The sequence below is a fragment of the Buteo buteo genome, chromosome 20 (genome assembly GCF_964188355.1).
Source record: "Buteo buteo chromosome 20, bButBut1.hap1.1, whole genome shotgun sequence".
In the NCBI taxonomy this organism is placed as follows: domain Eukaryota; kingdom Metazoa; phylum Chordata; class Aves; order Accipitriformes; family Accipitridae; genus Buteo; species Buteo buteo.
Window position 1 is genome coordinate 5694977 of NC_134190.1, and position 23624 is coordinate 5718600.

Consider the following 23624-nt stretch of genomic DNA (forward strand, 5'->3'; position numbering starts at 1 on the left):
ATTATGCAGGGCCCTAAGAAAATGCTGACAGAGACAGAAGCAAGTATCAGTTAATATTCAAAACTCATCTCTTGTAGAAGGCCAGTGAAAGTACACTTAGAACTCCCTGGATGTATCAACCTTCAGGTCTAATAATTTGGCCCATCTTTGCAAAAGATGAGTTCATCATTTGCAAGTTTTCTATTTGATATAGAATAGAAAGGATTATATACTCTAAAGTAAAAAAAATTAAAGGTGCGTTTACTGTTCTTTGCCAGCTTTGGAATCTAGGAAGGAAAGTCTCCTCCTTTCATTACATTTCTCAGCTTGCTAATGTCCTTAAGGTTCATATTGCTCCACAATCCTAAAATGCAGGTTTATCCTTTTATATTGGATCCACTCAGCTGTTCTGCAGGGCTTTTCATCAAAATTTGCCCTCATATCCTGAAGTACCAGTGTTTTGTTAAGTTGTTCTGAAAGTGTCAAATACAGAATTGCTTTTCAAACATGAGTTGGTTTTGTTTTTAAACATGGGTGTGCCATAACTACTATTTATCATACTTAGTAGCGGTATCATATCACCATGGGCTGTGGCCGTCTCTTGGACGTGTTTGTGCTTAATGGTCTTGCCAAACAGGGGAAGAGCATGGGGACAGGAGCCACAAAAGAAAAACAATCTGCTTTTGTGTCTTTTGCGAGGTCTTCTACAACAGTGATTCCCGATTCATGAATTTCACACAAATACACAACATTCTTAAAGCACAACTACACCTGAATACATGATCATTCCAGATTGTTTTAAATAGGCATGCAGCTCACATTAATACTTATCTAAATAGAAAGGATACCTTAAAACAGAAATAATTAGAATATATTTACAAACTTCATTGAGCATGCCAATAAATTCATAAGGGGTAGTAGTCTCAAGAAAAAGCTATAAAACTCAGTCTGCCCCCAAAAGTGTTATGCATGGTCCAAAGACATTATGGCATGGTTAGACTTCAGTATTTCGGAAAAACTAGACCCTAAGAGACTTTCTCCCAATTACAGAGTTCTCCCTAAGTGTCTCGATACTGGTCATCATGAACAGCTTTATGGAAGCACCCAGTGGATGTCAGCGACCACCCAAATCACATTTTGGACTCATCACCACTGTAAGTACTAACCACCTCCTGTTAAACACGTACATTCAAAATCTGGAACAAGATTCTTACTGGAAATAAACAGAAAGCTGAGCTGACACACACTTTTGCTAAATTAAACCAACAGCTCAGCACCTTGGTGGTTTTTAAATACAAAATTCATCTTCAGGGACTGATAAATGGCCTGAAGACTGTTCACTTCAAGAGAAAAAGATTAAGCCCTCAGTTTTAAACTATAAATCACAATTCTGCAAAAGCTGCTTCAAAAACAGTTAAAAGGTTTAAAAAATGGCAAATATAAACCAACTGTTTTCATGGAAATGCTGGTTTATCTTTAATGCTGCACCGTCAATAGCTTTATTGTTACTGGAAGCAGTGAAATGCAAGAAGTTTGGTATAATTACCTCAGTGTATTCAGTATTTTAAATTGATCAAATTACGTGAATTGATTTTTAAAGATTCAGCTAAGGGGAGAAGGGAGGGGATGCCTGGGAAAAAAACCATCAGTTCCATCTGCAGAGTGGAACTGATTATATGTTACGGATGGCTTATGCTCTAGGACTATAAAAAATTGCAGGTGACTTTGGTTACTAGAGGAGCTATCAGTCAGCCTGAATTATTGACATATTTTTGTGTAGCGTAGCTTCAAATATCTCCCTCGGTTTTCTTTTTCACCCTCAAAATGTAAACATTCAGAGCTATCATCCAAAGGAAGGTCACAAGATTGAACGCAGTAACAAGCTATTCCAGTACGTGTGATTCCATCAAAACCAAACTCTTATCTAGCAGCCAGTACGCAGGGGATCATTTAACTTTCCTCTTCCATTAGCTTCTCTTAAGATCATTTCATAGCAAGAGATAAAATCCAAACTAAAAAACTATATCCAGAGACTGTTCCACAGTGATCAGAGAGGATGTTACACCCTTCATTTGATGCTTAAGCACCAACAACCAAAAGCATTCACTGGGTGGCAGGAAACTATGAAAACAGAATTAAAGAAGAGATTAGGATTCCCAAATACTATCACACCACTGTAAGAAGAGACCTACAGAGTTAAAAATCAAGCAATTTGGAAAGCCTAACACACTTCATCTTTGTTCCAAAACACACATCGTAACTAATACTGAAGGTCACTGGGAGAAAGAAAAAAAATGAAAGAAAAATGAAAGAAAAAAATGAAAGAAGAAAAGAAACTATTTCATCTTTATTATCCTTTCCAATCATACACTAACATACCATCCCTCAGGACATGACCACACTCTTTCCACAGGATCCCATTCCCTTTCAATACTCTGAATGGACAGTGATAATTGAACAAGTGATCATTAATTATTTGGCCTTACTCTTACTATTCAGTGTGAAGTCCCATGTCTTGTTTACTGTGTACTATTCAGAGCCTGATTTGAACAATGAATTATTCATTTGCTTGTGGGTTTTCCTACAGTGCTCATCACAACAACATCTGAATGCATTACAAACATTAAGTGATTCATTTTCACATCATCTTTGTGCATTGAAGTGAATATCATCATTGTGTGCACATTAGAGAAGGGGGGGCGTGACACAGGGATACTAAAGCATCTGTTAATTCCAAGTGCATACATGGAGGCTTGCAGGGCCAAGTTTCTTCAAAATACTTACATTTGTCACACCGTTCGAGTCAGCCTCAGTAGCACACACGGATCATACCCACGGGTCTCAGGGCAGGGCCCTAGAAAATGAGGAGTACAATCATGATCCCCTGATCACCTGAAAACATTTTGCTTTTAAACTACATTACACATTAAGATGTGATGAGACAAAAATGTTGACAGTGAAAGAAAAGGAATTTTCAGAAAAAACAGTTATATGCAGAGGTGTAAAAGAAGGTTAACGGCAAAGACTCAGATACAACAGCAGAGGCACTGAAGCACAATAAGGATTTGTGCCATGCTGCTTTCAGAGAACCCACATTTCAGAAAACATCCATCCTTTAATGGATGTGGGGGGAAACAGTGACAAAGGATGAGGAAAAGGCTGAAGCACTTAATGCCTTCTTTGCCTCAGTCTTTAATAGTAAGGCCAGTTGTTCTCCGGGTACCCAGCCCCTCAGCTGGAAGACAGGGACAGGGAGCAGAATGAAGCCACCATAATCCAAGGGGAAATGGTTAGTGACCTGCTACACCACTTAGACACACATGAGTCTATAGGGCCAGATGGGATCCACCCAAGGGTACTGAGGGAGCTGGTGGGAGTGCTCACCAAGTCCCTTTCCATCATTTCTCAGCAGTCCTGGCTAACCAGGGAGGTCCCAGTTGACTGGAAGATAGCAAATGTGATGCCCAAATACAAGAAGGGCTGGAAGGAGGATCTGGGGAACTACAGGCCTGTCAGTCTGACCTCGGTGCTGGGGAAGGTCATGGAGCAGGTCATCTTGAGTGCCATCACACGGCATGTACAGGACAACCAGGTGATCAGGCCCAGTCAGCGTGGGTTTGTGAAAGGCAGGTCCTGCTTGACCAACCTGATCTCCTTCTATGACAAGGTGACCCTCTTAGTGGATGAGGGAAAGGCTGTGGGTGTTGTCTACTGGGACTTTAGTAAAGCCTTTGACGCCATTTCCCACAGCATTCTCCTGGAGAAACTGGCTGCTCATGGCTTGGACAGGCCTACTCTTCACTGGTAAAAAACTGGCTGGATGGCCAAGCCCAAAGAGTTGTGGTGAATGGAGTTAAATCCAGTTGGTGCGTGGTCACAAGTGGTGTTCCCCAGGGCTCAGTATTGGGGCCGGTTCTGTTTAATATCTTTATCAATGATCTGGATGAGGGGATCGAGTGCGCCCTCAGCAAGTTTGCAGACAACACCAAGTTGGGCGGGAGTGTTGGTCTGCTGGAGGGTAGGAAGGCTCTACAGAGGGATCTGGACAGGCTGGATTGATGGGCCGAGGCAAATTGTATGAGGTTCAACAAGCCCAAGTGCCAGATCCTGCACTTGGGTCACACCAACCCCATGCAACGCTACAGGCTTGGGGAAGAGTGGCTGGAAAGCTGCCTGGCAGAAAAGGACCTGGGGGTGCTGGTCGACAGCCGGCTGAATATGAGCCAGCAGTGTGCCCAGGTGGCCAAGAAGGCCAACGGCATCCTGGCCTCTATCAGAAATAGTGTGGCCAGCAGGAGCAAGGAAGGGATTGTCCCCCTGTACTGGGCACTGGTGAGGCCGCACCTCGAGTCCTGTGTTCAGTTTTGGGCCCCTCACTACAGGAAAGACATGGAGGTGCTGGAGCGTGTCCAGAGAAGGACAACAAAGCTGGTGAAGGGCCTGGGGCACATGTCTTATGAGCAGTGGCTGAGGGAACCAGGGTTGTTTAGCCTGGAGAAAAGGAAGTTCAGGGGAGACCTTATCGCTCTCTACAACTGCCTGAAAGGAGGTTGTAGCAATGTGGGTGGGTATCAGTCTCTTCTCCCAAGTAACAAGTAATAGGACAAGAGGAAACAGCTTCAAGTTGCACCAGGGAAGGTTTAGATTGGATATATAGGAAAAATTTCTTCACGGAAAGGGTCATCAAGCACTGGAACAGGCTGCCCAGGGAAGTGGTTGAGTCACCATCCCTGGGGGTATTTAAAAGACAAGTAGACGTGGCACTTAGGGACATGGTTTGGTGGTGGACTTGACAGTGTTAGGTTAACGGTTGGACTTGATCTTAAGGGTCTTTTCCAACCTAATCGATTCTATGATTTGCTGTCTCCACCACTAGTACGCCACTAAGAATTCTTGGTTTATGTCTCTCGTCTTCCTTGGCTAGGTGAGTTGGTGTGGCGAAAGGAAGGAGAAATAACACCACATGCTCGTTTCACACCTCAATCCAAGTGGGAGAGGTCCCAGAAGCTCAGAAGGGGCAGACCAGAAAGCAACAGTAGATGGCTGAAGGGAAGCATACTGCAGGGACCCTCCTCACCACAGAGCCAAGAGTGTGCCAAGAGAGCATGCCATCAGAGATGAAGAAAGGCTTGGGACTGTGTGCATTTAAAGCAATGAGGACCAGGTTTAAAATCTTTGCCTGTCAGATGTCATTCACTCAAATACATCTGACCTCATTTAAAAATAATTTTAAATCTCTGCGTACTAGTCATATGTATTTATACAGTTTCTATTATGACAACTTCTTCCACAGTTTGATCCTTTCCCCAGTGTCTAAACCTGACAAAATCATACATGCAGACTATCTGGCATCTTACTTAGACTATCTGGCATCTTACTTAGCCTTCCAATAAATGGCCATCCTTACACAGGGTTACCTCTCTTGACTACAAGTGAAAACAGTTCCAAACTGTGTTAAACTTTCCTAACGGGCAGGCATGGAGACAGAGCTGCTATAGTGGAAAAAATCCTTTCAGAATTACTGTACTACAAAAATAAAGGGGTTTCTGCTTCCATTCTAATATCCATGGTATTTCCATGAGAAATACAGCTGGATATAGGCTTACCATGTGCAGGGCAGCACACATGTTGTGTTCGGCAGCTGTAACCAAACAGGCTGCTCGTTACAGTCCAACACTGATCTGTTTTTCAGAAGTGACCCAGAATCTGTTCCCAGTTCTGCAAAAGGTCTCTTACAGACTGTGAAAATGTTATTGGAAGATGTCTTCCTCCATGCCCTCAAAAATCTGATTCAGTTGCTGCAACCCAAGTCAAATTATACAGCAAGGACAAGCGGGTCTGTCCTATACTTAGACTTGCAGTGTCTTTCATTCCTTGATGCTAGTTTTTCTTCACGGCTTTCCAGGCAGTCTGGAAAAACACCCTCTGAATTCAGGAATCCCCTTGTGTTGGTTGCAAACCCAGGTGCTCCTCTGGTCTTTGCAGGACTCACCGCACTCACATTCAGGAAAGCAGGGTTCATCACTAACAGCAGTAGAAGAGTAAAGCATCCTTTCTCATTCCCAAGGTGCTACCACCCTAGAAACAGGCTACTTTGGTTTTGTGGCTTTCTGAGAAAGACTCTTGAAATGGCCTGGAGTGTTTGTCATACAGCTGACAGTACCAGTGGATGGATGTATGAGATAAGCTTGAATCGAGGTCTGGCAGGAGGTGTTTTCCCCTGTGGGTAGGCAGAATGCCTGGGAGAAGAGGTTGTAAGGAATTGAGGTGGGAGGCACACGACCTAGTTTCCTTATCATTTGCTTGACTCCGATGCTTCAATTTGTATCAGTCACTGGTTTTAAAGAGGTTGGGTTTAAAATGCAAACCACTGTTGAGCTTAAGGCCAGCCATCAGATTACACTGACGCCAAACCTGCTGGAGAAGAGACCGACTGGAAGAGAAACACCCACGTGGTCCTTTCCGCTCAGGACTTCAGCTCACATCTGAGAAGTAATAGCTCCTATCACTTACAGTACCTGCGTCTTTGTATACAATGTTCTACCCAGTTTCTTCTCATTACACATTATGCTAAACTAAGACATGCTTTGGCTTAAGTAGATCGAAAAAAAAAGAATATCTGCTTGGGGAAATAAACTTATCCCAGAAATTCAGCTCAGCCTGATTTTAATATAACACACAAGTCTGACCCCTCTACAAGCTTTAGGCTCGTTAGGAGCCTAGGTGGGGATATTTCAAACGCTATTTGCTTTTTACGGTTGACTGTTTCAGAAGCAGAGTAAAATTGAGATGCATTACCCGTGAACAAACTCAGGAAGAAACCCAGGTCTGAGCATATCCCACCCAGAAGAACAATGTGGAAGCTGAAGTAGCAAAAATGAGTTGAGGCGTTTATGATAAGACCAAGATCCCAAAGACAAAGCTTGTGCTTGGGCTTGAGAGATAAGAGAAAGGTAAAGCAGTTCTAGACTCTGAGTGTAAGCTGATAACTCAAGGGTCGACAGTAGGTAGTTTTAACTGGAACAAACAAGGGCACGGACAAAAAGCACGTTAGCAAATACCAGTTCCATTGTAGCTGTCTATGAAACACCAACTGGTTTAGTACATTCAGACAGAAACTCTGCAGCACAAGCATTTGATAGCTATAAGTCATGTAAAAATTGTTTGCATTTGTGCCAAAATCTGCATTTGCTGTTACTTTATGACCACCTGCATCACAACATTTGTACGCAAAAGAAGATTGCTTAAAAGAAGTCAAATAACTGGTACACTGGGATAATTTATAATTTTATAAATACTGAGGATAGTTCATTGTTCTACTATGCACTGGTATTCAGCATTAAAAAATTAAATTTCTAACATAGTCTTACCCTGATGATAACATTCATCCCATTTAAAACATATATTTTTTTTTCTCCTTCAATATGATTTTTATATGCTTATGTTGTTTAGGATATGGTTTATGTTATACTATAACACAAATCAGCTTGTGTTTAGTGGGATAACTGGAGAATATAGGAATAAAAAAAGGATATTTTCTTTGCATCTACTTCAATTAAAAAAAATCTATATTTGAAAAAAACATTAGAATATTTATTTTCTACTTTTTCATGTAAACTGATCCATAAGAAAATTTCTATACCAGGCTATTAATTGAAAAAAAAGTTATAGGCAGTTAAAATATTATAAGTAATATCTCATGATTTTTAATAAACTACTTTGAAAACTGTTATGTAATATTATGTAAACAAAAATCTTAAGTGTTACTAAGGTTGAATACAATAATTCTGAAACTGCGTTTTAACATGGAGCTCAGGTCCCACGTCTATTAGAGACTGAGAGCATTACGGAAACTTTACTCTTCCCCTTCCCCCCTTCAGCTGCTAGAACACTCTAATGGCTCCCTCAGGCTGGGTTCAAGGAGCAACATCAACACGCTATAGGAAGGACTGCAAAATTTGATACCTTCTTTTGTAGCCTATTTCCCTCAGGCCAAACTGCAGAGCTTTCACTTGAAGGGGGGAAGGGAATAAAAAGGAGACTTTTAGAAGTATGTCTGCCTTGCACAATACATAAAATGAATTGCCATTGTCCTACCGTAGAGAAAAACACCTCTCTGTACCATCACAAGTTGGAAGACTGTGGCCCTACTGAGTAAGCCCTTGGAAAAAAAGAACCTTTTCGTTATTGTGAATGTGTGGTAACGCTGCTAATCCACGAACATTCTAGCCACACGAACAAAACAGGAATGAGATTGGTCTGAAAATCTTGCATTTTGAAAAAATACATTTATGCTTTTTTTTTTTAATCTCCTGTCTCCTGAAGCTTCAAAATAAAATTCAATCTTATTGTCAACCTTTTCCCCAACCTCCCCCAAACTCAAAAGAAACTTTGGTTTTTGTAACAGAGAGTAAGAAGATTTCACAGAATTCTTCTTCTCCAGGAGCAATGATTACAAATATCACCCAACCTCTAGAGACTTCAGTCCTAGACTGAAGCTGTATTAAGTGATTCTGCAAAATACTCACTTCAAAATTTAAATTAAATTTTTAAAAAAGCCAGCCAGTTGCTGATTAGAACGAAGCTGGAAATGTGCCAGGTACTGTATTCAAAACACCTTGAAACAAACTGCACTACTGTCTATATTTGGAAACCATAAAATGTTGCAAAACTAAAACCATATACATGCAAAATATTCGTTCAGCCTTCATTTTTTTCAAAGGAAACAAGTACAGATAAACTACAAGCATAACATATGGTTTGGATATGAACATGGTTTACATCTGTTACTGGTTAATTAGTTCAAACTTTACCCACAGTGGAGTTTCTAAGATGCAGGGACACAAGTTAAATAAGTAAGCCGTATTTTAGAATGCTGAACAGACCTAAAAAATCTCAAAATCCAACTGGTAGGTCTTTCAGCCTCGCAGTAGCACCTTTCTTGGTTGGAGTACTTACCAGTGGGTTGGGCATGAACAACACTGTCAGGGGAGCTGGATCCTTACCAGAGTTCTCAGCAGTTTGCTCTTATCTCAAGTCAGTCACCTACATACAGAGTCTCAGCTCTCTCACCAGGAAAACACACTTGGTGGCACAGACTTGCTTAAGTAACTCGTATAACCAAAGCCAGGAGACAAGACTAACTCTGTATTTCTTGACCTAGCCTTTATTTACTCTCACTAGTCACTATGAGCTTCATGTATACACCTTTCAAAATCAGCAAACAGAATTATCCCAAAGTAGCCTCCCCACTTTTCAGTTTAATGTAAAATAGTGTTTTCTTTTTTCAAAAAAAAAAAAAAGAGTCCATCTATTTTATTCTCATTATGAAGGCAAAACCAGTTAAACTGTGTTAAAGCAAACTTTCAAAATGGTTGTGCGTCCTAACTTCAGCTATTCTTTTTATTTTAGCTAAGAAGTTAACGCTAACATTAATGCATATTCAGCAAAGGACATGCTTACTACCTAGTCACAGGCTTAGCCTGTCTTAAGGATTGTTATAAAGGCTGTAACTTTGCATCTCCAGAACTTCATTTTCCATTTTCAGCATATGTAACATAATAGCTATAAAACAGTAATAAGACAGAATCAAAACTATGTACACCATGATCACCTATGATGAAGGCATATCCTTAAATCTCATTCATACACATCTCAATTTCAAAAAGAAAAAGTCAATTATAAAAGATACTTCATAGTAACAGCCAACTTTTTTTTTTTTTAAGTGATCTTGAGGTTCTTCAGATATGCTAATTTTGAAGCATGCTCTTTAACCCTAAGAAAATCTTCTATCAGCTATGTCAGTTTATATTGATCATTGCTGAGAAAACAGTGGGAAACACAAGTTCCCAATACTTGCAACAGCATTCTGGAGAGCTGACTATAGGAGACTACATTTTATTAATCTCCTTTCACAACAGTACCACATCTACATTTCAGAATTGTATCAGGGAGGAACTGTAGAGGTTTTCAGAAAAAAAGAACAACTACCCAATGACAAAAATTGAGTCAGTCAAGAATGATTTATTCTATTCAGTTTTTCCATAGACTCAATACATGCTTTTGGGAAAGACATTTTAGCTCCATATTTTTTTTTTTTTTTTTTTCAAATACTCACTGGTTTAGATTAGTGATTCATACGGACACCAACACTCTCCCCTTTTAATCAGGAAGCTACTTTCTTCCCACAACTTTCCCTCATGAACTCCCCTAGTTGAGTTATGAAAGCCTGTTAAAGTAGGAGGTCATTTAAATAAGACATAAATCAATAGAGAAAAGATCAGCTTCTTTCCTGCACAGGCGTCACTTCTATTTCTTTTGAGCGCAAAGCCCAGCAATCACAAGTTCAGAATATTTATATTGCAACCCAATCCTCATGGTCTGTTGACAACTGATCTTTCTTTGTTAAATAGAGCAAAAAACCCTTATGGACCCATCAGATCTTGACAGTTTTACAGGACTCCTAGCAAGCTTTTCCAGCAACAGGACACTACCGAGCCTGGTAGTCTTGTCTTCCTCAACACAAGCTGACATGAACTCAACTTTGTGCTACACTTCAGTGATACTCTGAGCCTCATGAGGTCAGATAATGCTGAGCACTCTGGTCTCCAAGAGATTTCCAGGCACACCTGGATCACCTATAAAAGGGAAACATTTGAGTGCAGATGAAAACAGCCACTTACCTAACTTAGCCGTAAAGATGCCGTGTTGCACCTCAGCCAAGAAGAACCATTGCCTACCACTAACTTCCAGTATAACGCTCAGTAAGCGAGCACCCTCCTACCAGACTATTTTGCTGCATTCACAGATTATGAACGCTCAACAGTGTTAGCAGTAGGGAGTCACAGGCACAGCGGACAAATTAACTGGGGGAAAAAACCCAAACTTACATGTCTCCAAGGACTGAGCAGGTATGACGAGGCACCAAGTCGCAGATGCGCCTGCCGCACCGTTAACACACCGTGACGCAGCCTGATGAGCAAGAAGAGGGGAGGAACGCAAAGTTCCAAGTCACAGCAGCCAGGCAGGTGTACCTATAAACCTCTTAATGCTTCTCGTTACTGCTTCAGTCAAAAGCATGATATTTGTCCCACAGTGTTCTAAGTCTTTGATCTGAACAGAGGTAATCTGTCATTTGCACAACCGAGTTATTTCCTCCCCTTCTTGCTCCCTCCCTCCCAGCAAATCAAATTGTATCAACCCTGTAAGACACATATCCTATCTCACTAGAAGGACAAGTATCTATATGGATGCAATGTGTATTCAAAATCTCAGCAGTAAACTTCAAAGAAAAATGGTGAGGAAAATACTGGCAATTGAGCAGCATTTGCTTCCAAAAAAAACCCAAAAAAACAAAAAACAAAAAACCACCACCTTTCTTTAAAGATAACTTTGTTCATAACAAAAGACTCGGTGACAGTTCAGGTACTGGAAAGGTCCTCCTTGCTGTTCTTTGCAGCTTTGATACCTACAGCAGGGCTACAAGAGACCCACGCTAGCAAGCGAGTTCTGCTCTCCTCACACTAGCAAATGCTTTACAGACTCAGGATAAAGGTGATGCAGTAACGGAATGGTTTCCTTTCCACACAGAAAGTGAAAAGACACACCAAGTAATGATGCTGATGACTAGTACTGGAAATTCTACCCTCATCCCAAAACAATGTATTTCTGCCAAAATCTTTCTGAATCTGAACGGTACTCGGTGAAGTACCATTAATACATTACCATCAGTACGCTTCCATACAGTAGCATAGGAAATGAATCGTATCTGGTCTGCAAAGAAGTCTTTAAAATATGCACATATTTATCAGCCTCGTCCTACATGCATAAATCTACCTTTACAATTTCTGGAAAACACCGATAAACACTGCTTAGGAGACAAGAAATGTACAAAGAAAGAAAAGGAATGAATTTACATGGGAATTTACTGTGTCTGCAGGTCATACACATGAACCCAATTTTTTCCCACAATTAAATCTATGGTGTTATCAAGACAATCAGTTTATTTTAAGATTGTCAACCCAATATATAAATTTCCTTTTGTGCTTGAAATGCCTTTATCAGATAAGATAGCTTTTGTTTAAACTGCTATTTTCAGCCTTTGCTTTGGGGGTTTTGAATATACACAGTGAAGTAACTTGAGATTTCCTAGCCTGTTTTAAAATGTGTTTCTTCTGTCTGTTTGTATTTTGTAATTTCCTGTCAAATAACCTCACCATAACTAACTTTCCTTGCTCCGACCTACTACTATTTTTTTCTTTTTAAAGCCATTCCCACTTCCTGAGGATGGTAATAAAACACTGATTACATTCGGCTGTTATCTGCCTTTTCTTCCCCTCCTTCCCCCCTCTCTCGCTCCCTTTGTCAAAGCCAGCACTCAGGTTTCAGCCCTTCATGGACTGAGAAAGGCACATAACGGGGAGAGGAAGCAAATCAGACTGCAGGAATCCAGATTCATTAGAGTTTATTGGGTCAATCAGCAGCTGGACCGCAGCCAGACAATTAGGTTGTGCGGCCCCTGAAGTCTGGATGCATCGCTCGCCTTCCAGAGCCAAGCGAACTCCGTAGCAGCCACCGTAACACCGGCACACGTTGGCACCGTGCCCTGCTGGCTGCCGTGGTCTGGGGGGGTGGAAAGAGGAAAAGGAAAGCAGCAGCACGCTGCTGCTTCAAATCAGTTACAACTAACTGGAAAAAAGTTCATTTGGCCGATTTCTTTTTCATTAAGCATGAAGCTGCTTTTTCCAACTGAATTCTCTATCGGTCTTTGCGAACGCCTACCAAAAAAAGAACCAGTTTGCTAATATATCACCATACAGAGCCTATAGACTATTTACCTTTCTTCATTTGAAATTCTTTAAACTCTTCCACTGGTCTTCAGCTGCATATATCTGTTTCAGCCAAGCTTGGTCCCTACTTACCTCTCTATCTTCTCACTCTGTCCCCCCTTTCCGCTATCCACAAGACAACAGCCCTACCTATTTCAGCAGTTACTCCTTTCCTCCTTTCCCTTGTCTAGAAACTCGTTGCAAGCGTAGGCTGAAGCCAATGCACTCGCTTCCTCCCTTCCAACTCCACACTGGATCACGTCCAGCCCAGCTTCCGCTGCTTCCCTTTGAATGAAAGTGCTCTCACCAGGATCATTCATGATCTCTGCCCAGGCGAATCCCAAGGACCTTCCTTTATGCCCCTCCTGCTTAGCCCTTCTGGTTCTTTCGACACTGCTGATCATCATCCTTGCTCTGGCATCTCATCCTCCCTGAGGTTTCAAGTCAGTCACTATTTTTCCTGTAAACGGTTATTCTCTGTTCTGGGCAGCCCACCGTATCGACAGGCACTTCTGAAAGCTCTGCCACTGGCACGCTCTTATTCTCACTTCAACACATTCAGGTGATCTCTTTAGCTCACGACTTTAGCATTCACCTCTGCACTGATGGTTCAGATGCCATTTCAAGATTGCCGAAGCAGTCCGAGGTGATCTGACACAAAGGCGATGGCAGGAATGCGTGGTAAGGGACAGGAGAGGCCAGGAGACTTAGATCAGATGGAGCAGCTCACGAAACCGTGTTGTCAGACACATCTTTTCCCCTTCCAAGCCATCTCCTTTGCACTTGTACACATGCCTCATTCTACCTCCCAAATTTTCAAGTTTTATGTTTTGTCACCAACATAAATTAACTTGCCCTAATACTAAGTGCCTTTCTTACAAAACTTCCTCCTCTCCTCTCTACAGCTGATGCCAATGCTGGGATTTCAATGCTTAACAGCAAATTCAAACTCACCTGTGACATTTTCTTCTCTCCTTCTGAGTATCAAGTCCAGCCGTTCCCTTTCAGCCCCTTTCTTCCAGTCTCAGCAGCTTAAATCTCTCACGCTGTACTTCATCCTAACCAGTCTGACAACATTGTCCCCTTGAGTGTCCCAAAAATGCCACTGCCTTCTGCCAGGGCATAAAAAGTACAACTGCTGAACTCATCTGCCCTTCTCTGTTCAGTCAGAAAATCCCCAAATAAACCTTTCAAGTAGTTTCCTAACAAGGCATCACATTTAAAGTTCTTTTCACACCCTCCTCTAACTTTTTCCTAAGGTTTATATACATTAAACCTTCCTGAATTGACATAATGGATCCTCAAGAACCACAACGCCAAGCGGTGTGACGACACAAAACCACTTCTGTTCCAGATAGCTGACACAATTAAGCACAAAGCATAGAGCCCAGAGGTGGACAGCGGGTGTTGAAGGATTTGCTAAAAATGCTTGCAGTCATACCCTTAATTTCCAAGCGAGCAGTTATAAAGGTTATCTATTTCTATGCAATTCAGGAGCACTGTGATATTCAAGCTTTGCTTCCATCACATTCAGATTTTTCTCTCCTGATGGTCACCACTAGGGTTTCTTTGGGGGGGTGTGTGGTGGGGTTGGGTTTGTTTTGTGGTTTTTTTTACACTGAGGCCACATTTAAATTATGCTTAATCACTGCACAAGCAGCACCATTACATAGTAGGCCTCCTGCTGTTTGGAAGTTATTTATATGGCTCAGTGTCCTTTTTCTACATGTCTAAACATTACTTGCTTGCTCCCATTCAGCCTGAATTCTGGTAACTCTTAACTTTTACTCTTTCCTGATAACTTTTTCTCCTTCCTTGCAGCACAAAATCCAGACTGCTGGAGTACTTGCAAAAACTCCCAACTTCTGCACTGTTCAGGTCCCTGAGCTCCCCAGTGCAGCTGACTTGCCTTGCTAGCAGTTTGACAAACTCACATTTGCTATCTTTCAAAGAGAGTTTTTAATTAAGGACATACTTTTAATCCTCCCTTCATTTTAATTAAATCAATTCCTCATCACTTAATCTGAAGTTACTTCCCACGTCTAGCTCTTCTATGACCTCATCATTAGCTGCTAAAATCAGAACAGATACTTTTTTATTCAATATGTCCTTTCCTGTTGCATTTTGGGGATTTTTTTTAAGGATCTTTCACATTGTTAACACTCATGGACAGCCTACTACCTTCTCTTTCTGTTCTTCCTGAACACAGCAACTAAGTACTACTTTTCCAGCAAGATTATTATTCTGCTATGCATCTGTTGTCCTCTACAACATTTGCCTTCACAGGTATTCTAGATTCCTCTATCCTGTTAACCTGGTATTTAAGTACAAACCTGGTATATTTAAGTACAACCCTTTTCTTTGCTTCTAACTGACTGCAACCGATTGCCTTGTCAGGTTAGGCACAAAACTTTTAACTGTCCTGTTGATCCGATTAACGACCCTATCATTTTTATCACTTTCTTTTTTTCTTGCTGTCTTTCCATGATCCGTTATTGTATCTTCTCCTTTTTCCACTTCCTGCACACTAAAGCCAGGCATGAATATTGTATGAGCCTCTTCAGACCTTTTCCCATAATTTCTTGACTTATTCAACTGCTGTAACAGACTCAGTATCAAAGACCACTAACCCACACAGTGATGGGGACCGTCCCTTCAGAAATATTCTCTTTTCTTGAGTAGAAACACAGCCCAAGCTTTTCTCCCATCTGCTCGCCTCATCTATGGGCCTTCTCTAGGGACTGGATGAATTCTGATCACCAGAGTCCAAATTTTCTGCAGAAATCATGGCAAAGGTAGAACTGGGAAGAGATGTGCATATCCCAATGGGCTTGTCCTAAGAAAGAGCAAAAGCACTGAAGTGCCACTTTAAAATGTAGCAAATAAGCGAGGGAGGTAGGTGCCATGGGCTGATGAAGATCAAGAGTCAGTCTCCAAAAACCACAAATTACAGATAGAAGAGAGGTAGACTGTTAGGTGCTTTTAAAATAAAGTTGATTTTTGTTTAAGGTAGTGGAAAGCAAAGGGAAATCTAGAGAGAAAAGGATAGAGTTAAAGGTGATATGATTGGAAGACCTTTTGTAGGAGCAGTCTAAAGGGATATTAACAGGATAAGAGAACACATGCCAAAAGCAGAAAAAGTAACAAGGCAGAGAGAGAGAATCATTCGGTGATGAGACACTGGGCAAAAGCTTTAGCAGTACCTATGGATGAGAAATGCCTTTTCTTCAGAAGTGCACAAGCGTCTGAAAACATCAGATAACTTTTTGTGAGAGAAGCTAAAAGAAAAGTCAAACTGAAGGTGATATTCGCCAAAATTCCAATCTGTAACATAAGTATAGAAAAAAATAGTGAGACCACCACTAGGAAACATCACATATTTTCCTCAGACGGGACTCAAGTGCAAACATATCTGAGTCATCAGAACAGAAGGTACAGAGAGTAAAGGGAAACTTGCAGAATTACTCCTGCTCTGAAAGCCACGTGTAGTATATCCTCCCAGACATACAAGAGTGTTAGAAGGAAACAAAGAAGTCATAAAACTGTAGGGAAAATATACCTGCTTTAAAAATAAGCAGCATGATAACTGCTGAAGATGACTAACAGATACTCAGTGGTCCTTAAATATTGAATGAAATATTCATATATCCACTTACATGATTCCCCCCTCCCGCCATCAACCTTGCCTAGCATGCCACAACTTTTGCTGGCATCCTACATAACAGATCTGACCATTTGAAACTTCCTTGGAGACTCACTTCTGCCATGCTACAATTCAACATAGTTACAATGACTTGTCTATAAAGTGCACAGATTTCCCTTATACTCCTGCATCCCAATACCTGTGGACACCTGTCCAACTGAGTTCCCTACAGGGACAAAGCTGCTAAATATTTCTTATATTTACCATTGGAAACAGTTTGCATAATACCAGTTAGAATGGTATTTACCAACAGAATAAACACACAGAAGGATTCCGCACTTGCACTCTGTACCGAAGCACAACGTATCACAGCAGAGACATCGGCTCAGTGCCTAACTCCGCTTGAAGAAGGACTAGACAATTTTATCTTATTTCTAAAGAGGGAACCTCTGCATTTCCCAGTAGAGTAAGTCTATGAGGTCTAAATATGTTCCAAAATAATAGCCGTAGATTATTGCAAATCACCAGCTGTCAGCCAATAGCCTGGATAATGGAAATCCACAGCTTCCTGGCTTCCTCCACACGTCCTTGCAGGCTTCGGAGCACTGGTTTCTCTCTTATTTGCCTACACTCACTATGATTTCCTTTCTCTTTTCTTCAAGAAAAAAATTTTTTTTTCCACTTCCTCTGTAGGAGATGACAAGAGGGATTAACACTACCAGAGACTTTGCATGTGACCTCTTCTTCTGTGGGCACCATTTGTCACAAAGGTTCATTAGACTTGTGTTTCCTAAACTTACTTCATTCAAGGAATGAACTTTTAAGATGGATGAACACTCACAGCATAGCTGCTTTAAATAAAACAACCCCAGTTTGTAAATAAGGAGTGATTAGAGAAATTTGCTGCAGAAATCAGTCACATTAATCAGCTGGTTATAGCAGATTGATGTGCAGCCACTAGAGCTGTCTAAACAATTTTGTTAACCTTTAGCAGGTTAAGGTGAAGGAATATGCTGCAAAATGGTTCAGCTTTAAATGGGTAGGACATGCTCCTTTCAGGAGAAGAGTTAAGTTCTAAGATTATTATTTTTATTCAGATTTTGCCAGAAAACTTGGCCCAAGAAGAGCAATTTATAGTTACAGCACTCCTTTCCACAAATTCATTCCAGGCTGTGAACAGCAACGGCCCATGGCAGGACACAAAGTATTTATTCAAAGGCAGATTGTAGCTGTGGACTCATCGAGGGAGACTGATGCTAAGTCAACGTACAAAGCAAAACGAATCATCGGAAAGCCTCTAAGGATTTCCTCCAGCATTACTTTCCCTCCCATGTTACCACCCATTTTCTTTTTCGCGGCCAAACTCCCAGTGGAATTGCAGAATAGTCTGCGAAACACGACGCACGCCAGCAGGGTCACAGGGGGCTGCGAGGGTCCCGGCAGAACCCCTCGCACCCCAGGGCTGCGAGCCCACCCAGCACCCACGGGTCTGCACGTCCACGAGCAGGTTCACCCGGAGCCGGCTGGCGCGACAGCATCTCAAGGACCATGGCAGAAGCTGAAGAGCAGCCAGTGTGGCCGCACCGTCAAACGGCCAAGTTCGGTACCTGTGCTCGCAGTGCCCAGTGCCATCGGTGTGAAATCAGTGCTGCCGATAGCCCGGGAAGGGGTGGGATGGTTCGACACCTGCAGCAGTGGCCACACACACTTAAAAATAACGAATCTGAACATAAAACACCCTCCCTCCCCGCAAGACTAACTTAAAAATAACACTTAAAGGATATAGGCTTCCTTTTTTATTTTGCTTTCTCATTTTTGAGTTTGAAGAAGCATTTTGGTTCATATTTCCGGGTTGTCTTCCACAACCAGCAGAAATAGAAGGCTGACTTAAAAGGTGAGGAGTAAGAGAAGAGAAACCCAACAAGCAGTCTTTATCAGTTGTTTTCTTCCAAGAGCTGCAGTTTTCAGAGGTACACCAAAGTAGGCACTGATGATATCACGCTCATGCCAATCATAATACATCTCATAATACCTGGAAGCTCTGAAGTCAACAGTTTTAGAAGAAAACCTTAGAAGAATGATCTTGGGCTATCTTTAACTTAATTTTGCCCACACTAAACACAAATTCATCCTTTCTGTAGCCAGTAAAGGCCTATTGTTTTGGATGCAGGACGCTAGACACAAGCACTAGAGCTTCTAAAGCAGGACGCACATGTTACCAGATGCAGGGAATTTAGAAAAATTCAAGGAATTGCCTTTTATTTTTCTTTATATACATCTACTACTAATATTTATCAACCCCGGTTTACACAGAGCAAAATTAAGTTTGGAGTCAACTCTTACTGAAGTCTGATTCAGATTTTAGAGAGTTACAAGCTAGAAGATGTGTGATAAACTTGTAACAGTCTGTTACAATAGCATCTCTCAGTTATACTCAGCAGGAACATTTGTTTAAGCGACAAAAGAATTTGGTGTCAATCCCTCTCGCTGGGTAAGCTGCACTTGATCTGTACAGCCAATGAATAATAAATCAATGCAAATTGCACCACTTTATCACTAACAACCATTTTCTGGTCAGCTACACCATAGACTACAGTCTCTCCCACAGGAGACAAATAACCCCCAGTGACTTAAAATAGGAGTTATTTATAGCCTGCAGGGGAACAATTGGGCTCTAACATATAATTGGCACAACTGTTTATATTTGCAGTAAATTTGGCCCTTGAAATCTTTGGCTACAACGAAGGCACAAGCTGCTTTCATAATTAGTGCATGACTCTGCAAATTATTTTAATTGATATTTGAATATTTCACTGTTAGGCAGCTCCCCGTGCCCTACAAGAAGCGCCTTACACTTGACAACCAGGTCACTCGCACCCTGTTTCTTAACCACCTGTAGCTTTCCTGGGTAACAATTTTTGATAGGAGCTTGCGACTGTCTTAAGGTATGAACTACCAAAGATAAAATAAAGCTTCACGTTGGGACTGCAGACATCTTGAGAGGGGAAGGTTTATAGCTCACTCTTTATTAACACAGCATAAAGTCAATCCTTTTTTGAAAGATGGATGGGTTTAGCCCCTCAGAGGTGCCAGGCAGCTGCACAGATTTGGAGAAAGAGACCTCGAGGGCACATCACAGCTGGTCAGGGCTCTCCCTTTTACCGAGAAGATGGATGCTCTTCACATAGCATCATTTTCCTGAGCGTCTATCTAGAACTTATCCTTGAGCACTAGAGGAAAATATCACACCATTGCAAACCGAGGCTAACTTCACCTATTTGAAAGACTTACAAGAGCTTACACGCAATAATACAAGACACTACCATAATGCCATGCAAATCATCCACAGTTCGCTTACCGACAACGGTTCAGCCCTGACGTGCAAACTTCAACCTGAAGCAAACCTCTCTCCTCATGCAAACGTTAACAGACAGCTTTGATGACCCGGCTGATCATTAATGACAGCAGTTCTCTAATGAATGCAGGGACCAACCGTCCAGACACAAACCCTCACTGTGCAATGCTTTGGACGCCGTTCAGCGAACGAGCCTCTCGTGGGTAACGGCACACGAAGTCTTGCGAACGTTTGAGCCACGCTAAGGGCAACAAAGGCTAAGCAGCACCCCGTGGCGAGAGCACGCACAGAAAACGCATGGGACGGAGGGAGGGGAAGGGAGAAGGATGCCTGCGAGCTGCCTCCGAGCCCGGTAGCCCCCACCCAGCACTCCTGCTGCAGGAAAACCCCAGTTTCTGCCAGGTTGGGTAGCGAAGCCGGGTCCCTGACAGCACTGGTGGTCCATACTGGCTGTGGTGCAAGGGTGGGTATGGAGGCCACTGGGAGACCTGCCCGCTGCCCCTCTCACACCACTCCAAATTAAGGCGATCTCAGCTGCTGCAGGGTCCGAGGTTATCGGGGCACAGATCTCTGCAAATAAAGACATACGAACTGTGGGCGTCTGGTTGGGCTTGTCTCTCTTTGTGACCAAGAAGCTGCTTTTAGGACTGGCTCAACTTGCCCGGAAGGCTTCCCAGAGCACTGTGTAATAAAGATGATTGAAACGCAGACTATGTCAACAGAGACTTCCTTTAAGAGAGGTAAACAGGAGGACAGCACCTTGCTCATCAAAAACAACCAGACATACCTATAGGGCACAAAGAGCCAGCCAAGATCCTTTGGGGTTTTTTCTTTCCTTTTAAAAAGAAAACTTTTTTTTTTTCCCTCCTCAAATTTAATACTGAAAGAAGAAAACGCTGGCACCCACAGTGATGTTATGTCAGCTGCTTATGTCAGGTCAAGTACAGTGCAAGAGGAAGCAGGGGCTCCGCACGAATACAGCCCCGTCAACTCAGTGTCGTTCTGCTCCTCCATCCCAAACGCGGACTGCTAAACGATGCTCAACAGAGAGAACACGTCCAGACCTGCAGCTTTCTGCCCGGTCTGCCCAAGAGAAAAGCACCCTTGTAGAAGGGAAACAGTAGCTACATACCAGACTGCACCTCTTTTGGTAGCTCCCATGCAATCAAGTCCTCCCATCCCAGAAAGGAAATTAATTGAATATTCATTCTTCCTTGGTCTCGATGGGGTGGTGGAAACAGCACAGTGTAGGATAGCAAAGAAATATTTGGAAGGAAGACATTTTCAGCCGTCCAGCTGATAAAAGCAAGCAGAAGACAGTAACCTGGCACAGCACTTGAGTAGCCATCAGGATAACCAAAGTACATGAACACAGTGACTGAGAAGGTAAAAACTGGGACCCGTTCAGAAAACTATTTGTTTCCCAAGTTTTTATTTCTCTAGTTGTAAGATACACAAAACCATTCTCTAAAGCCTTTATTAAAATGCCTATTTCTTAATCTTACCATCCCTGTTATCTGAGTTCCCAGTTTTCCCACTCCGTCAGACCGATGGAAGCAATGCACCGGGGCAGAGGCAACAGCAAGGCTGTTTTGACAGTTGTCAAGCAGGATGTGACTAGAACCTCTTACAATACAAGACAGATCTTAGCTCCTCCGCTATACAGCCTTAATCACTTTTTCTCTTAAGCTATTTAGCAATTTTCCTGGTACAAAGTGCCATAGGTGATGCCTTAACAAAATGTACGGAAGACAGGGGAGCCCTTGTTTGCGTTAAGCAGCTTCTCTGTGCCTCTCCTCCCACCACCAGGAAGTTTTAACATGACCGAATGTACAGCAGTTATAACAAACCGCTGCTAACTGCAAATTTTAATTAGAGCATTTGCCTCTGGTGTAATGCAGTAATAAGGAGAAGATGGGTGTCTCTGCTTTCTTCTAAGGATCTCTCTATGGAGGCAGGTACAGACAGACCTGAGCTTGCTCTGCCTGTGCTCCAAGCTGGCTCCAGGTTGAAAGCTTTATATTGCTTTGTATTATAGGCACAGTATGCTGCGCGCAAGCAAATAGGCCCTGCCACTCAACACACCTAAGCTTGCCTAGATGACCGCAAACCAAAATGAGAATTGTGCCCCTGTAGCAAGGGGAAGGGGGAAAAAAAAAAAAAAAGAGAGAGAGAGAGGTTTGTTGGTTTTGGTCTGGTTTTTTTTTTAACATCCAACACTTGTTCACACTTGTCCTAAGAAAAACAAGTTTGCCAGTATTGCCCTTGTCTTCTCATAGGCGTATGTTTTTTTAGAGTTTTTCTGGCTTGCTGTTCATCGTATTTAGGCCATTTGCAAGTATTACGCTATCATCTGCACAGAGATGATAGCAAGTGTAACAGAAGAGTAATATTCGGAGAGGATAAACCACAGTGGGTAGAGGATTATAATAAAGAACCAGTGAAGCCTGGCTGACCCTTATCAGAGTGAGCCAGCTCTTGCTAACACCTCTAAATTAGGGTTTACCACTTTTGTTTTACTCTGGCTGTTTTAAAAAAGAATCACAGCAAAATAACGGAACGTGAACAGGGACATAAAAAAAGGGTGTAAAACCAACAAAAGTGTCTATTCTTTTTATTAGGAGGTTTACCAAGCACCTAACCAGTCAACAATCAAGCTACTAAGACAACATCATAAAATTAAAGTCATTTTTTGAAGACACTGGAAATTTTAGTATTGAGCATCCTATACTTCTGCTGTCTGCCAATGATCTTTTTTTTTAACCCCTGCTCAGATGCTGTAATTGAAGAGGAAAACAAGAAAAAGCTAGGAAGAGCAGGGTTCTCAAGAGCAGACTAAGCATGGGAGAATTGACTCCTCTCTAGCTCCCCAGAACCACATGAAGGCACCCATCTTCAGGCAGGGTAACAGACTCTTCTCCTTGCTGTTTTTTCACTAGCTGAGCAAGAGCCAGGTGATTTCCAGCTCTAGCCTGGGGGAAAGTAGCCTTCCCTGCCCTCCCACAGCTTTCCTACCCCCCCAGGAGGACTGCTTTTCCCAGCAGGGGAGCTACCTAGCAGGAACTACCGACTCCAACCTCCAGCAGGACCCAGCAAGTCCTTCCTCATCATCATCCTCCACCTCCCAAATTTGCAGCAACAGGTTCGTGGAGAGCAGACTAGTCCCAGAGGCAGCCCCAGCCGACAGATGCCCTCAACCCTCAATGTGGTTGTTTGGGTAAACTGCACAACTTTGCTTTTCTGTTTGATTTCTGGAGCCCGCCTGCCCTGCAGAACACTAAAGAGCCACCTTTGCTTTCTCTTCACTTTCCTGCCTTCAGGCTCAAATTTAGCAAGTGGCAGCCCATAACACATGGCATCGACTCATCATTCTGTGCCATCGTTACTGGTGCTGAGGAAAAGCACTAGAGACAAATAGATAAATATTAGGGAAGAGGAACATATATTACTCCAGTAAATTCATCAGTTAATGTGAATTAATTCAGGAAACCCCCAGGAAAAAAAAAAAAAAAAAGAGAGAGAGAATAAAAATCTCCTCCATTTATAGCAAAGCCAAGAGACCATAAACCCTAAATATCTTTCCCTCTTTTTCCTTTGCCAGCAAGACCGGGAGAGAGCAGGTCAAGCAACATCACAACTTTGCATGCTGTCGAGCTGCTATTCAAAAAACAAGACAGAATATGAATGTAACCTGATTTCAAGTGGATCTGGGAGAGCCTTAATGCTAAAGTTTGTATGCCAGCTTTGTAATTATTAAGATCTCAGACCAGCCCTTGTTTCTGAGTACTGGCCTAGATTAGCAAGTCACCTGAAAGTTTAC

At 42.2% G+C, this 23624-nt stretch overlaps 1 long non-coding RNA gene across 1 annotated transcript in view; it reads right to left on the minus strand.

Annotated features, from left to right (window-relative positions):
* LOC142042374 (uncharacterized) overlaps nt 1–23624 on the minus strand; it is a 269885-nt gene that overhangs the window by 105614 nt on the left and 140647 nt on the right. The window contains exon 5 of the long non-coding RNA XR_012653734.1: nt 2764–2833. This is a non-coding gene — a long non-coding RNA (uncharacterized LOC142042374). The remainder of the gene's footprint in view (nt 1–2763; nt 2834–23624) is intronic.